The sequence below is a fragment of the Camponotus floridanus genome, unplaced genomic scaffold (genome assembly GCF_003227725.1).
Source record: "Camponotus floridanus strain SB8 unplaced genomic scaffold, Cflo_v7.5 scaffold45, whole genome shotgun sequence".
NCBI classification, from domain to species: Eukaryota; Metazoa; Arthropoda; class Insecta; order Hymenoptera; family Formicidae; genus Camponotus; species Camponotus floridanus.
The window spans coordinates 1,326,259-1,342,051 of NW_020229603.1; the positions used below are offsets into that span (position 1 = coordinate 1,326,259).

Here is a 15,793-nt window from a genome sequence, read left to right on the forward strand (position 1 = left end):
TCACAATAACGAATGACAAATTTATATATTTACTGTCGTATAAAATTTGTAATAGAATATTAATAATGAGGTATAATATAATAAAGAGAATAGCTAAAATTAAATATTTATGATAGTTTTTTAATATATATCTAAAAAAATATATACCTCTATATTTAAAAAAGAAATATCGATTTAATGTTCGAAGAAAATCGCACATTTGATAGATAAAAAGTCATACTTTTATGAAAAACCTATTAAAATTTTTACGAATTGTTATCGAATCATTTAGCGTTGCCATATCACACGAGTTGCACATTTATGATAGTTTCAGCGTCGACATAACTCTCGTATCATCATACACAAACCTGGGATAACAAAGCTAGGATTCGCGAAAATAGAACATTCAAAAATTCTCTCACTTATCTATTATACTCGGTCCACTCATGAATTGATGTATTGCGATCGCACATTTGCACTCCGGGCGATCCTCTCTCGCACATAATACATTTTATATGGCAACTGCTAGTTGACACTCTCATGCATCTAATGGATTTACAATGCATTGCAGAAAACATTGTTTTGCAAGAAATAAATTCTGGGATTTTTATTTATATTTTTATTGATATTTTTACTGATATTTTGGTTTGAAATGTTGCAACTTTAGAAATTTAGCATCTATTGGACTTTTAGTGGACTTGAACTTGGTAAATGATATTTTTTCAGATTTTTAAATTATAGATGTATGTAATTGTTATATAATTTATATATGTTACATAATTTATTCTGATTATATATTTTGATAATTATAATATTTATAAATAATAATATCGTGAATTGACAAGTATGACATCAAGAAAATTATCTGATATATCTTTATGCAAGCAGGCAAGAAAGAATTTAGACTACGCGATGACTAATAGTATGTATTTCTCGCGAAAGAGGACAAGAGTTGAATAGAATACGGTGATAGTCGGTCATACTTAGTTTCTCGATACGACAATTATCGGAGATAGTTTCCTAAAGGATTTTTCGGATTACGAGGGAGATACAATTCGCACGTGGGCGTCTTTGTCTTCGACGGACAACGGGGCAGCGTCCGTTTCCCAAAGGCGTGGCCATTGATTCGTCTACATCTCGGTCACACATCGTGCAGAAAAAGAAAAAATCTCGGATTGATCTCACTCTGAAATATTCGAATAGCAACACCCACATCCGCGGCCTGCGGCCATTCATCGGCAGATTCTCTGTCTCGTGATCGACGATTCTCTCTGTTCGACCTCTCGCGTTGCTTTGTATAATCGTCTTTATGTTCCAAGCAATATATATCATATACTTATGAAGAGTTTCACCATCGTCGTTTAACTTGAACGGTAATTTAACCAGATCTTCTCTATCTCTTTTTATCTTTATATTACGATTGAGAAAGAAAATTGATTAATCGTAAACTGAATTAATTCGTCTGTCAATTGTGAATGTATTTCGTTTTTCGTAGTAATTATGTAAACGTATAATTTTCTACTATTCAGTTTATAAATCTGAGAAGAAATACAATGTACATACATAACTTGATATATTTAAATAAAAAATAGAAAAAAATTATCACGTCATGAATAATCACGTTATTGCATCACTTAATTTTCTAGCGTAAATCGTTAACGAAATGAACAATGAATTAAGATAATGTTCAATCACTTATATTCAAAAGGATTTTAATTGAAAAGTTTGGACTTCACATAGCCAAAAAAAAATTTTCAAATTCACACTGCGGAAACTTTTATAGAACAGTTGCCAAGATAAGTAAAACCATAGTGAGGCTTTTGTAAAAATGCCGCAATGCGACTAAAAAAACTCCATTAAATGAATATAATATTTATATTTTTCTTAAAATACTTCATAAAATAACAGATTAATGATTTTAAGAACGATTTCAATAATTTGTTAAATTTTCGTTATAATTTATATAATATTATATAAATTATCATGAATATATAATATTATTATTAAATTTCATCATATTATTTAATTCATCATACAGATATGCGTATATTTTCATATTATCTTATTATTGGAAACACTGACCAATATCTGATTTTAGTATTACGTGTACATTAATCGGCGATTAAATCTTATTACACAATAAATGCTAATCATTGTTATTTTTATTAATTAAATAAAGGAGTTTTAATTCGATTTTGCATATTTAGATGTATCTTTATCCTACACATACACAACGAGTTACATATTACATATCATGGAATAATTAGGAAAACAATACAAGTTGAAAAACAATTGAATTAATCCAGCATTAATATTAATTAAGACAATACAACTGATCTTGATATAACTGAAGCACAACTTATTCCAAGTACTGGCAAAAAAATTTGAGTTTTTCTTTTCCTCTTCTCCCTTCTCTTCCTGACTTTTTCGAAAAATAAAAAATTGATTTCAATAAATATTTCTCTTAATCGATTGCCCATTCTTCTATCGCAAGAATATTAAGCTGATCCCCGTCACATACACACATCACGATTACTCTGGTCGGCGCGCGGAGGCTGCGAGGGAGCGAGCGAGTGTGCCAGCCAGCTAGCCAGCCAGCCGGAGCCGGAGTCGAGGATGGAGAACCAACCGACGACTCGAGAAGGCAGTGCACGCCCGGCTGCCGACACGAGCGGATGGTCAACGTTGTCGCTCGCGCCACCACCACGCTCGCCTCGTGATTTTCCTTCCTGTCACGCTCGACCGTCGTTTTCAAGCCGTGTGATGAGTCGCGCTTAGGCCAGTTTATAACAGCATCTCTTTTTTTTTCCCACTCCTTTTCTATCTGCCATTCTCTTTTTTTCGTATCTCTCTGTTAGTCCTCTTGTTTCTACTTTACTCTCTCGTTTGACGCGTCCTCTGGTTCTAAAAAAAGAAAGAAAGCGAACTCTAAAAAGTCTTCTTATGACGCGTGTTATCTCGCAAATTCACGGACATTCAGCGCCCGAGACGTCTATTTACGCGCGTGCACGCACATACGAGAGATCGCCACTCGACGCTACGGCGGTGTCGCACGTGCGCGATATACATACCGAGAAGCCGCGTCGCGAGCATGCGTGCATACGTGCATGCGTACGAGCATAGGTTGGCGTGCAGCACAACGTGCGCGCAGATAACGAACGAGCGTGCGAATCTACGAAATGAATCGCCGCCTGTGCAGTCCCGTTGACGGAGCAGCCGGAATCAATCGCTGACGTCGTGCGAGTTACCATAGCAGCGCGCGTGGCGATCAGCTGATCGCGAGCGAGCCGAGCGAGCGAGCCCGCCCGCCCGTTCGTTCGTTCGTCGGCAATCGGCCACCAGCGGCTCCGTTCGCGCGTCATCGTCGCACGTCGTCGCGCATCGTCGCCCGCCGCCCACCCGTCGTGTCACCCCGTGCCGTCCCGTATACGGCAGTACGGGCGCGCCGACGACGGTCAGAGGACGTTTTACGCTGCGTATTTACCGCTGCGTCGGCTCTCCTACGACACGCGCGCGTGTCCCGTCATGCCGGCAGTTCGCGATAAACATGTGTCCGCGGACGAAGGATCGTCGGCCGCGACGAGAGGATCCGTCGGGGATCAGTAATGTCGAGCGCACCGGCGTGAACGTTGCCGCGGAAAGTCCCGCGGCGAGCGATCGAGCGTCCGCGACGTTTTCGCGCGCATCACGCCCACGGAGAAGAGCCACCGCCACCACCTCCGACAGAGGACAGTGCTGACGATCGTCGCCCGCGACGAGCATCGAGTGTCGCGAGTTTTTTTCGCCAACGAATTACGCTCGGGAGTTTCGGTTTTGACTGTACATAATCGCGCGCGCGAGCCGAGTCGTCGTCGACGAGCGTCGACCGTGCGTCGCACGGGAGCAACGATGACCCGAGGCTCGAGGCAGTGGTGATTATTTTTGCCTTTGCGGCAAAATAACTCTCGAACGCGACGAAACGCCGCGCGCGTGCCACGGTAAGCATGTCAAGCGCCACCTGATCGGCGCAAGTTGCTTTGAAAATTTTCAAGCTCGCGCCCTCCCTTCCTCCTTCCTTCCCCCTCCCGCCCCACCCACCCAACGCCGTCGAGTCGCACTGGCGTCTCGATTGCTGACGCAGTTTCGACGGATCGTTCGGCGATACGGGATGGCGCTTCGGCCCGTGTCAGCAAGTTTTTACGGAAATTCGAACTAAGTGCCGGCTATCATCGGCTATCGTAACCGCGAGCGTGATTAATTACGCACTGTTTGTGTGACAATCGTGTTCATTGTGCCTCGCGTGACTTTCGCGGAAGGATTCTCGGACTCGTCGTGATCAATTGTCGACTTTCGGTCGAGTTTCGCGCGCGCGTTGAACGGTTAAACGAATGGAAAAGTGGAAAGTCTGTGATAGGCGCCGCTCGGATTAAGCCAAGAGGTGCAGGCTCCAGGTAGCGAGGTTCTGGGAAGCAGTTTCTCGAGATAACTCTGGTGAGTAACGTATAAATTTAAATATCACTTGTAGAGTAAAGTCAAAATGGCGTACTTTTCTTAAGCATGCAAGTTCAGAGCGTGACGTTGTTTACAAACATGGCCACACGAACTTTCGTAAATATACATATATGTATACGTTAATGCTTTCGAATTCGCGGAAAACTATCACGTAATACGCTATCTGTAATTTCTTCTCAGCGTCCTCTAACGTCCTTCTCTCTTTAATGTTATCTCAAAATTCAGAGCCGATTTCAGTTAGCATGTTTCAAGGGCTACGGTCGGGGAGACGCTCTGAATGCTTCGAAGCGTTGACCAATCAAACTGGTCCAAAAATTCTTTACTCCTTTTGTCCCGAAACGTCTCCTCGACCGCAGCCGAAATATCATTCTTGAAAATGAAATTTTATGAAAATAAATAAACAATGCAACATTATTTAACTAATTTACGTAAATTTACGTAAATTTGAATGTAAAATTTTGAGATGCATAGATATATAAATAGATGAATATATTAATTATGTAATATTTTTATATCCGCAATATAAAATATTCATAATATAAAATTGTAATATTTCTTTTTACTAATAAAAAATCGATTTCACCTTGAAAACGATCTCACATTTTACGAGGAATACTACGTATCTACATCGTTAATATTCTGTGATATCTAATATTATTTTTTCAAGAAATTCCTTTATCGTGAATTTATTAAGCTTAATTATTTACGATTATGAAAATTCGATACCATCGCGAATTGAGGGCTTTCATACTTAGAAAAGTTACGAGCTAATCCATCGAGTCGTCGGTCAGTCGTCGCAGAGTCGACGAACCTCTATCGATCTTTACCTTCTATCTACGTTCATCCTCCCCCGTTTGTAGGTGTCCGTGCAGTAGGAATGTCATTCGTCGTTTCTATTGTCGTTGCTCGTCAAATTTTGCGCTTTCGAGAACGAAACGAAGATCATTCCAATTTGATATTCTCGATTGTCCTACTCACTCGTTACGTGACTTATGAATATTAACGCGAGGAAGAGATTAATCCTGTTACTTTTAATTGAATTTGAAAAATTCCAACTATTTAGAACAGAATTAATAGATAAGCACCAAGAAAGTCGCTTTTAATATTTGCGTCATTATTAAATTATTAATATCTGATTATGCATATGTATATGTATATTTCGCGAGAAAGAAGGAAGAAAGAAAGAAAGAAAAAAAGAGAGCTTTGATGAGAGAAAATGCGCGGAGGTTGCGATAAGCACGGAAAAGCCAGCGTATGTGAAGCAAATATCGATAGCATATGTGCCACTAATAGTGTGATCGATAATAAACGAATGCCGGCTGCAAGTACACGCGCGATAAGTTGGCAATAAGAGCCGATCTGCGATCGCAATAACTATTTTCCGCCGATATCTTTCTCTTGTATAATCGTCCTTTCTTCTCATTACTCTAGGTTCACATTTGAGAATTTTGTTCTATCCCGATAATACAAATTCCTAACGCTTGCGATGAAAATCATTATTTAATCTTGCTTGCATCGGGATTCCTTATGCGCAAATATTTGATATCTTTATACCGAAAGAATAAAGATATCTCGAAATGGAGACTCAATCATGCGTATCAGTGCATGTATTAATTTGTCGGAATGACCCATACAAGAACGATAAAGGCAGTAATAATTGCAGGCGCAGTTCGCAATGGAAATTTATATATATGCGATAGACCAAAAATATTAATAATATATATATAGAGAGAATATAATTGAAAGCTTGAGAACCAGAATAACTATCAAATATCGGTTTAATGAGAAGATTACTCTCAGTGTATTATCACTGAAAAGCAGTAAATTCTCACTGATTACAAGCAGTTAGTAAGTACAGCACTGATTACAGTGATAATACACTGATTCACTTTTAGAGAGTAGTTATATATGGAAGAAATAAAATTATATTATTTTTTGTACGCATGAATATATGTAGATAATACAGAATACGTAGTGTGTTACGATGGATATGATGTTAATTTTTTTTTTTGTATTATTTAAGTCCCTGAATAGCAATATGGAATATCTTGCCGGTAACAAAAGATATGATATATTCTATTTATAAAATAATAATAAATATATGTATAAAACTAGATATAAAGACAAAGATAAATATATTAAAAATTAAATTTTCTTTTTAATTGAATTATTATTTGAAGAATTATTTTTGCAGAAGTGATGTAAAAATGTTTACGACACAATTATATCATGTATCGTAAATGAACAGCACCTTCGCATAAAGCACTCGAGAATTCCGGACTAAAATTATATTTTTTGTACGCATGAATATATGTAAATAATACAGAATACGTAATGTGTTACGATGGGTATGATGTTAATTTTTTTTTGTATTATTTAAGTCCCTGAATAGCAATATGGGATATCTTGCCGATAACAAAAGATATAATTCTATTTATAAAATAATAATAAATATATGTATAAAACTAGATATAAAGACAAAGATAAGTATATTAAAAATTAAATTTTCTTTTTAATTGAATTATTATTTGAAGAATTATTTTTGCAGAAGTGATGTAAAAATGTTTACGACACAATTATATCATGTATCGTAAATGAACAGCACCTTCGCATAAAGCACTCGAGAATTCCGGACTCGCCACTGGTGAGGATAAACGCTCGGTTGTCGCGAGGGTGGTCTGTACATAGTGACGTAAAGCTTCGCATGTCTACGTATATATGTGCATATGCACGCACAGAGCGCGTCTTAATTTGCGGTCGCACGTTCCTGATTCGGTTTACTCGCGGCGATGCAACCCGGCGAATAACGTTTTCTCGCAGTCGCGTCGCGAACCGTGCGGATTGAGGGACAAAGAGAGAGAGAAGAAACGCAGTGTTATTAGTCGCTCGTAGTTATTTCATTTGCGATTTCCCCGGCGGTCGGATACACGCGGCTTCGAGTGTAGTAATTGTCAGATTTACGAGGGTCTCGCCACCGACGACCGGAGCCCGGGCGACAAAGCCTCGTCGAAGCGTGTCCGGAAAGTTATAACCCACGAGAAGTACTGTTAATCGCCTAACGTGAGAGTCCCGCGGCATTAAAGAATAGTTTAGTCTTTGCTTTTTATCTTCCTCTCATCTTCTCCTCTTTCCCTCTTCTTTTTCTCTCTCTCTTTCTTTTATCTCATCGGGCGATATCGACGGCGATCGCATCTATTGTTAGTACGATAACACAGCTTTTCAATTCTCTCCACTCTCTTGCATATAATTATTTTATTCCCTTCGTTAACTGCGAAAGGCAAGTTTTGAATTTTGGATTATAATCTTTATTAAATTTCCAACATTCCAAATTTCTCAGGATTATAACGTAGATTTCATCAAGTAATCCGATGAATCTTTGATGATTTTATTTAGGTTCTATTATATATAATTTATTAGATTACGAAGTGGTATTAAATTTTAAAATTTTATATATTATTTTTGCATCATATATATATAATTAAATAAATAAAATTCGTATTTTACTTCGAAATTCAATATTCGCCTAGTAAATCATTATTTTTATATTATGTATATTTTTTATTAAAGAAAATTTATTAAAATAGCATTGATATAAATAGCACAGTTCAATAAAATAATTTAAATACTGCAATCAAAAACAATTATATAATTAAAGTTTTATTAACATATAACAATTTCATAAATAAAGATATAAATTTTGCCAGAATTGCATGAATGTTTATCTCCTTAACCGCTTCATTTATGAGTAAGCATGTATAGGAAAAACTGTTTCCTGATTTATTAATGGTTTCGGTTAGCGCTCTAACATAATTTACTGTGACCTAATTACCTATAATCTTTCTAGGCAGAGTTTATACAAACGTATATTTTTTCTCGAATTATAAACATGCGACAAATTGCTCATTAGCCGTTTGCGTAACTTCTAATTAGGCAGTCTATTTAACAGCGGTATATCGTTTAGTTTTGGAAAAATATTTTTATCTATCAAATCTTTCAATTTCGATATACCCACTAATCTTTATACGATTTCTAGTTTAGATTTTTACTGCAATTATTGTAAATACGTGAAAATAAAACTTAAAATTGAGCAATCGCATTCTGTACATTCCGCAATAAAAGGAAGGATATTGAATGATATTTTTTAAATATTTTTGTTATTTTTATGAATTTTCAGAATACATTTTTTATTATTACATCTTTTTAATATTCAATATTCAATATTTATTTTTTCTTTTTTTGACAACCTTGTCCTTAATTAATATTCCGAGTGGAGTCCATACACTTGAAATTGAACAAAGAGCAAAATTCGTCATTTATCTGTGTCTCTGAATTTAATTCATACGAGCCGTAAAATCGTACGTTTTTATTTACCGACTTAAAGATCATCGATACTTCGGCATTCCTGTTAAGAAAACGTTGACTGCAAATAGCTCAAATAATCTCTAGACGTAACTAAAAATCACTCAGTGACATCTCGTCGCACACGACGACTGGCCTTCCCTCGACGAGACACTCGTGTCGCGCGAGACGTGTTTTACCTCGCGTATTCCTTATTTACTTACACATCGAATCGGCAGAGTGGTTGCGGAACAGCCGCACGGTTAAACAGGTGGCGAGCCGCGGTTCTTAACTGTAAACGGACGTTTTCAATTCTTAGGAAGAGATCGGCCGCACTTGAGATGCCATCGCTTTCGATCGGACCTCTCTTTCTCTCTCTCTCTCTCTCTCTCTCTCTCTCTCTCTCTCTCTCTCTCTCTCTCTCTCTCTCTCTCTCTCTCTCTCTCTCTCTCTCTCTCTCTCTCTCTCTCTCTCTCTCTCTCTCTCTCTCTCTCTCTCTCTCTCTCTCTCTCTCTCTCTCGTGATCACGCATAACGTGAATTTTACGAGCGGATGAAAATATTCGCGTGCCCGAACGAATAGAGCAACGAACGTTGCATAATATTCGCGCACCCGTCGTCGATGAAATCACTTCCGTGACTTCCTGACATTGATTCTCGTCCCAACCCACGTGTAAACGTACGTATTTGCATTTAACCGGCGCGCGCGCGTTCCTACGATCGGCAGCGCGGCGGCCGAGATAGGCTGTTGCCTGTCAGATTGTTGACACAACCAGTGACACGTTTAATAGGATTATTTATGCTCTCGGAGGCGCTTAAACGGCCCCTGCGTCCGTATCGACTTCATCTACCTGACGGCGCGTAGCATAATTATGTCGACACGCACACGGCATGCATCTCGTCTGGCCACGTCGACGACGCCTAGACCCTGATCCCTGATCCCGTCCTCGAGATGGGATTTCTCGACGTATACGTTACAATACTTTCACTGCGATCTTTATATCTTTGTGGCGGGCGTAATTCAGTTATCGATGTAAGAAATATTAATTTATATTCATCGCATTAATTCCCCGATGATCCGTCAAAGATTTGCTGTATTGGCTAACGCATGAAGTATTGATAACATCTTATTTAATATTTTAAAAACGTTATCTAGTAAAGTGGTATCATCTTTTATATTCATTCGATTAACATCTATTTAAATATTTTTTAAAGATTTCTTTAGAATGACAAATTAGCAAATATATATGGCAAGTGAAGATTATAAATAAGAAATGTCAAAGAAAGATATTGAATCTATGAGGTACTGAAATATATTATCATATATGTAAATGCAAGCCCTGGGATATATTGACAGTGAAACAAGAGGAAGATTCGTATCTAGCCCTTTTCATTTGAGCGATCGTGTAAGAGACGGGAAATTGTGCGAATAGGTTTGCATAAAATTGACATAATGAGATTGTACCTTGACTTACGAGAGCACTAACGTTATGGACGGTAATTACTCGCTCCGACGTGGAGATTGAATGTTTTAGATATCTAATGTTAGTTTTCATTACTGTGGACTTTCACTCGGTTAATTGTTGATATCTAATTTAACGTTGTTTTAGAACGTATCGCTCGAATACGTACATGCTTATATAAGTGTCGATGACACATGTGTGTGGCTCATGTACTATGCACGCACACACGTATGCATATTGAAGATAAGCAGTCAGCTGGCGGTTTTGAGATGAGGGACTTACAGTTGGATAACTATTATCACCACTACTAATATTACCAATAATCGTTAATTACACTCGTTTCAACTGTCCGCAGAAAAATTCATTGCCAAAACTTTCTGTATTTCTTAAGAAGATTTTTGTTGTATACTTGTGAAAAGCACGTGTGTATGCGTGATCATTTTCATGACCATTTTAATGGGCGCATAAAAAAATTTACGCGTCCATTAAATCATAGTGTGTCCTCATCGGTCGTATATTATGTTCGACTATGTTTTCAGCCTGTTTAAAATTATATACATCAAATATTGTGCATAATAATAGCTGAAACAGGGCTTTTAAATTATTATAATAGGCCATAATATCTCCGTAATAAATCTGCATTGCCTTTATGTACTTCAGTCTTTAAATATAATTTTTTCTAAAAAATATAATTTTTTTTGTTTCTCTTGTACATGTTTGTCAAGCAGTTTTGATCTCATAACCGATAACGATTGTGTACGTTATCGTTTTAGATTCAAAAATGCGTGGAAAGGATTAAACGGGAAATTAGGCCAAGCCGTAAACTGTTTATCAATCGATGAACAGCGACCCTTTTTCATCGCTGTCCCTTTGCTTTTCGTGTTTACCGACTAAACTTTTCACTAAAGCCGCGATTAATTTTATGTAACCCTTTGAACGTAGGTTTCTCGTATCGGAACTTTTCTTTTTATCCATCGACGAAACGTATTAGGGCGTTAAATCGACCGTAATCCGACCGTAATCGCATAGCAACAGCTCTCATCTCTGTCTTTGAGAATAACCAATTTCGCGCGAAGCACGACGTAATTGCATCTTTAATTGGCTTCGATTAATTGGATCTCATTGTACTAAAACGCCGACGAAAGCGTTTGCGCTCGGATTTGAGATTGTCTCGGCGACTTCGATGGCGAAAAAACGACAGACAGACGACAAAACGACGATAAGGCGATAAATTATCGCAACGGAAAAGCGCGATTCTGTCTCTTTTTCTTTCTTTCTTGCTGAGAACCGCTGTCGACAATATAATGCGATATAAGCACGGATCACAGGCGACAAGCGCTCATTAGCATACAATGCGGGTTAATAGGATCGTACGCTGACAGCTACCGTTCAATATCGCGTCCTCGTGTCGTTTTAGTCACCAACCAAGTGGTAGATTACGCGGTTACATTTATAAAAATTACATTCACTTTCTTTCAATATATTTTACGTTAATTATATATAATCTAATGATTAACAATATATTTCTTTTCACACTCAATTTCTATATTTAAAACATTACTAAAGATAATTACACAGTGTTAAATTTATAAAAACAGTAGTGGAAGAAATTTATTGCTTTAATAAAAACAGATATCAATATTATTGATATTATAGTATTTATGATACTAGTATTTATAATACTATACTACAGTATTTATGATACTATACTACAGTATTTATGATACTATAGATTCTCTAATTATCGTAATTTTATTTATCTATGAAAAAATTAAAGTTTCTAGAAATATAGTGATAAAAATAGCTGTAATTATCATAAATATATTGTTATTCTTAGCGGCATCTATATTTAAAGTTATTATTACTACACATAAAGTTATCATTTTTAACACTATTTGTAGTATTTTTTAAAAATAAAATAGGAAAATAGTAATTATAAAAATAAAAATTTCAATAATTTTTTTACTATATAATTATAGAATTGATACTTTTTTTAGTATACAAATCTTATTAAATATATTTTATCAATTAAATTTACCATGAAAAAAATATAATATTTTTACTTCGATGAAATGTATAACTATTTATCATCGTATATGAATATTTTATTACAAATGGTTAATCATCATTCTATTTCTGTTGGCGATCTATTAAATTTCCATTAAAATTTGTATTGATTCTTATTCAATATGAAACATATTGTCTGTTATATCACTTTGTCTACGACACTATGAGTTTTTTATATGTTCATATAAATAATTTATTATGTCGAAAGGATTGAAAAAAATCAACTGATGATATTTTAAAATCGATGACTAAGTCAATTATCTCTTTAAATGCTACAACGATGTACAGATTAAAATGTTTCTTTTATTTGCGAATAATATCGCGATAAGGACTGTGCGTACATACAAACGAAGAGAGCAAAGATACTCGCCGCTCATGCCTATACAAGGAGACAAAGAACGGCTGTAAAAAAATATGTCGCCACCGATTATTATAAGGCCTTATGATTAATTCCGCTGACTAATAAGACGTATCTTAGCCCTGGTCGGTCGTTATCACGCGCTTCTTTGTCTCCGCAAATTTTTTTCTTACCTCTCAGAGACACTTTGGGTTCCTTTGTTAACGCGATTTTTTATCTGCGATTATATCGCTCGCCGCGATACAATAGATTGTACGCGTAACTGTGCGTTAAGATCATTCTACATTAATCGCAAGCGGCCAATCGTATGAACGTAAGCAATATTAATAGTATTGCGTTCACGCGATTGGCTACTTGCGATTAATATAGAACGATCTTTATGTATGTATAACTCGTCACGAATTGCGCCTGTCCTTCTACCTGCTGCCGCAATCACTGAGATATACGTATCCCTCCCTTGTCGAGGTAGCTAAAATCAACATGATCCGTTCTTTGGCGGACATCGTGCACCGGCCGCTATTTATACGTCATCGTCTAATAGCTTCAACTGCGTCCCTTATTATCGCGCCAGTGCAACGAATGTGTGCAAATGTCAGTTTTAGTGCGGGCAGTAAAAGACGTGATAGGCCCGCGTGCGCTTTATGTATGTATATAATATATAACATGCGCGTGTGTGTTACAATTGCTCGCAGCCAACGCCATAGCATCAGTTACACCGATCGCTCTTTTCATTACCGCCTCACCGGGCTTTCAAACAAGAGAATTAAAGTGATAGGTCGACGCGATCTGAGAACGGTAGCGTCGAGAGCGCGGGAATAATCGCTGACATATATACTGTTATTTATAAATTTTATATATGCTATTATAAATTTTCGAAAGTTTCAGACTATTTTCCAATGTCTGTTCCGCTTTTTTATCAAATTAGTTTGAAAGTTTGTGCGTATTCATTATGTAGATGCTTTGTCAAGATCAACTTTTCTGACATGATAAAATAATTGATAAAATAAAAATTAAAGAAAGAAAGAAATCTTAATACATACATATTTTCTGTTTAATTTATGGAAATAATGGAGGGAACATAATATAATAAATAATATATAATTAGGATAATAATATAATAAATAATATATAATTAGTTGCGTTATGCATCAAATTTTTATTCAAATTTTTAAAAGAAAACTTAGTGTATTTTCGAAAAATTAAAATTGGAAAATTAATATATGTAGAAAGTTATATCTTTTATCATACTTTTTTTTTCGAAATGTCCACATTCGGAAATTTACATATACTGTTAACTATAACAACACATATATAATAACATATATATAACAGTAAAACGTAGTACAAAAATGTATTTATCGCTTTGATATGATAAAACTGCTGGAAAACAATGTCTAATCGTATAATATTGTAGTCATATGTTTGTAAACTATATATTATCTCATCTTGTCATGTTATCTTATCTTGTTATCTTATCTATGTTATCTTATCTATCATTTATTTTATTCTTAAATAAGAAATTTGAAACTATCTCCTGAAATTGTAACGGTTCTAAAAAACGAGAATATGTATGCAATATATGTATATTTTACTTTTTATATCCGTAATAACCGCATTCGTTATAAAAATCGTATAAAATTTTAGCGAATGAGTTGAAATGTTAAATTTTATAAATATTTGTTGTTTCAATTGCAGATAAATTATTTAGATTGAGAAATGTACTATTATTTATGTTATAATATCATAAAATAATTTAAATAATTTATGTAAATAGTCGCATATATATGTTCATTTTTCTTATATAATATATAAAAAATTAAATTAAATTCTCAAGAATACAAGTAATACAGTAATAAAAAGTTACAATATATATTAAAGAACAAATTATATTTATCACACATAGTACTTACACATATTTATTTTTTAAACAATTTTTCTGTATTTATCAGACCAAACAAATTATTAATTTTATGATATCTTACTTTCTTACTTTCTTTATCTGATTAAAAAACTTTTTTACGATATTATTTAGTTCTGAAAATAATTTTATTTATAAAAAAAGAAAATGGAAGGATTAATGAACTTGCTAAATGACATAAACATGACTTTTGCATTAATTATCAAAAATTGTCCCATATCGATCGAGAAAAGCTCGATTTATGAGATGTGAGAGCTTGTTTACCCGTGTTTTATTATCTAAACGCGCACATAAGAGTGTTAGTGTACAATTTTACAAGCTCTACAAGGATCCCGGATCAGGAGTTGTTGCAAAAATTCGCCCTAGCTAGACCGTAGATCTTCTGCGATAGTGGTGTAGTAAAAACGTCAATGGCTAGACGATAAAATTAAACGAACACTCGCTGGCATTTGCCGCCAATGACCGTAATGGCAGCAGGTAGCAGTCGATGATCGAAAACGCGATAAAAACGATATAGATTTTACGTCTCTCGCGCGAAACATCTGCCGGTGTAATAAGTATGATGTGACTCAAAAACTTTTGTATTACATCTAATGAGATGTTTCTTTATTCTTAGCAGATGAAGTGCTAATTTTTTTCTTTTCTATAAAAAAATTAAACTGCCTTTTTTCGATCTGAGAATAATTTATTCAGTAGAAATTAGCTGACTAATTTATTTCATAAACATCTAATGAAGATTTTTGGCAAAGTTATACTTACTGAGTCCGCGGAAGCAGTAAACGTGTTATTTGAGATTTAGCTGAATCGTAAGCAGGTGTTGCTCAATTCTGCTAATGTTTTCTGTTAATTATTTTGCGAATCCAGCTAGAGCCAAATTTTAACAAAAATAAGATAATTATCACAAATAAATATATATAATATAAATATATATAATATGATAATTATCACAAATAAATATATATGATATAAATATATATGATACATTGTGAATTATATAATTTAAATTTTTATTACAAATATTACAATATTTTCTGCAATAATAATCTTGCCTTGTACAAATAACATTTCCGTTATGCGTATTGATGCAAATTGATTGCAATGAAATATTTAAATTCATAGCAAAATATGAAATTATCATAATCTTTCTGGACTGAGCGAAAAAATGTACGGAGATATGTAG

General features: G+C 35.3%; 1 protein-coding gene across 1 annotated transcript in view; it reads left to right on the top strand.

The window, feature by feature from the left end:
* Positions 1-3,256: 3,256 nt before the first annotated feature.
* The window catches only part of LOC105256729 (Krueppel-like factor 3), a 297,107-nt gene continuing 284,570 nt past the window's right edge, over positions 3,257-15,793 (top strand). The window contains exon 1 of the mRNA XM_025411896.1: positions 3,257-4,449. The gene's annotated coding sequence lies outside the window, so the exon portion shown is untranslated. The remainder of the gene's footprint in view (positions 4,450-15,793) is intronic.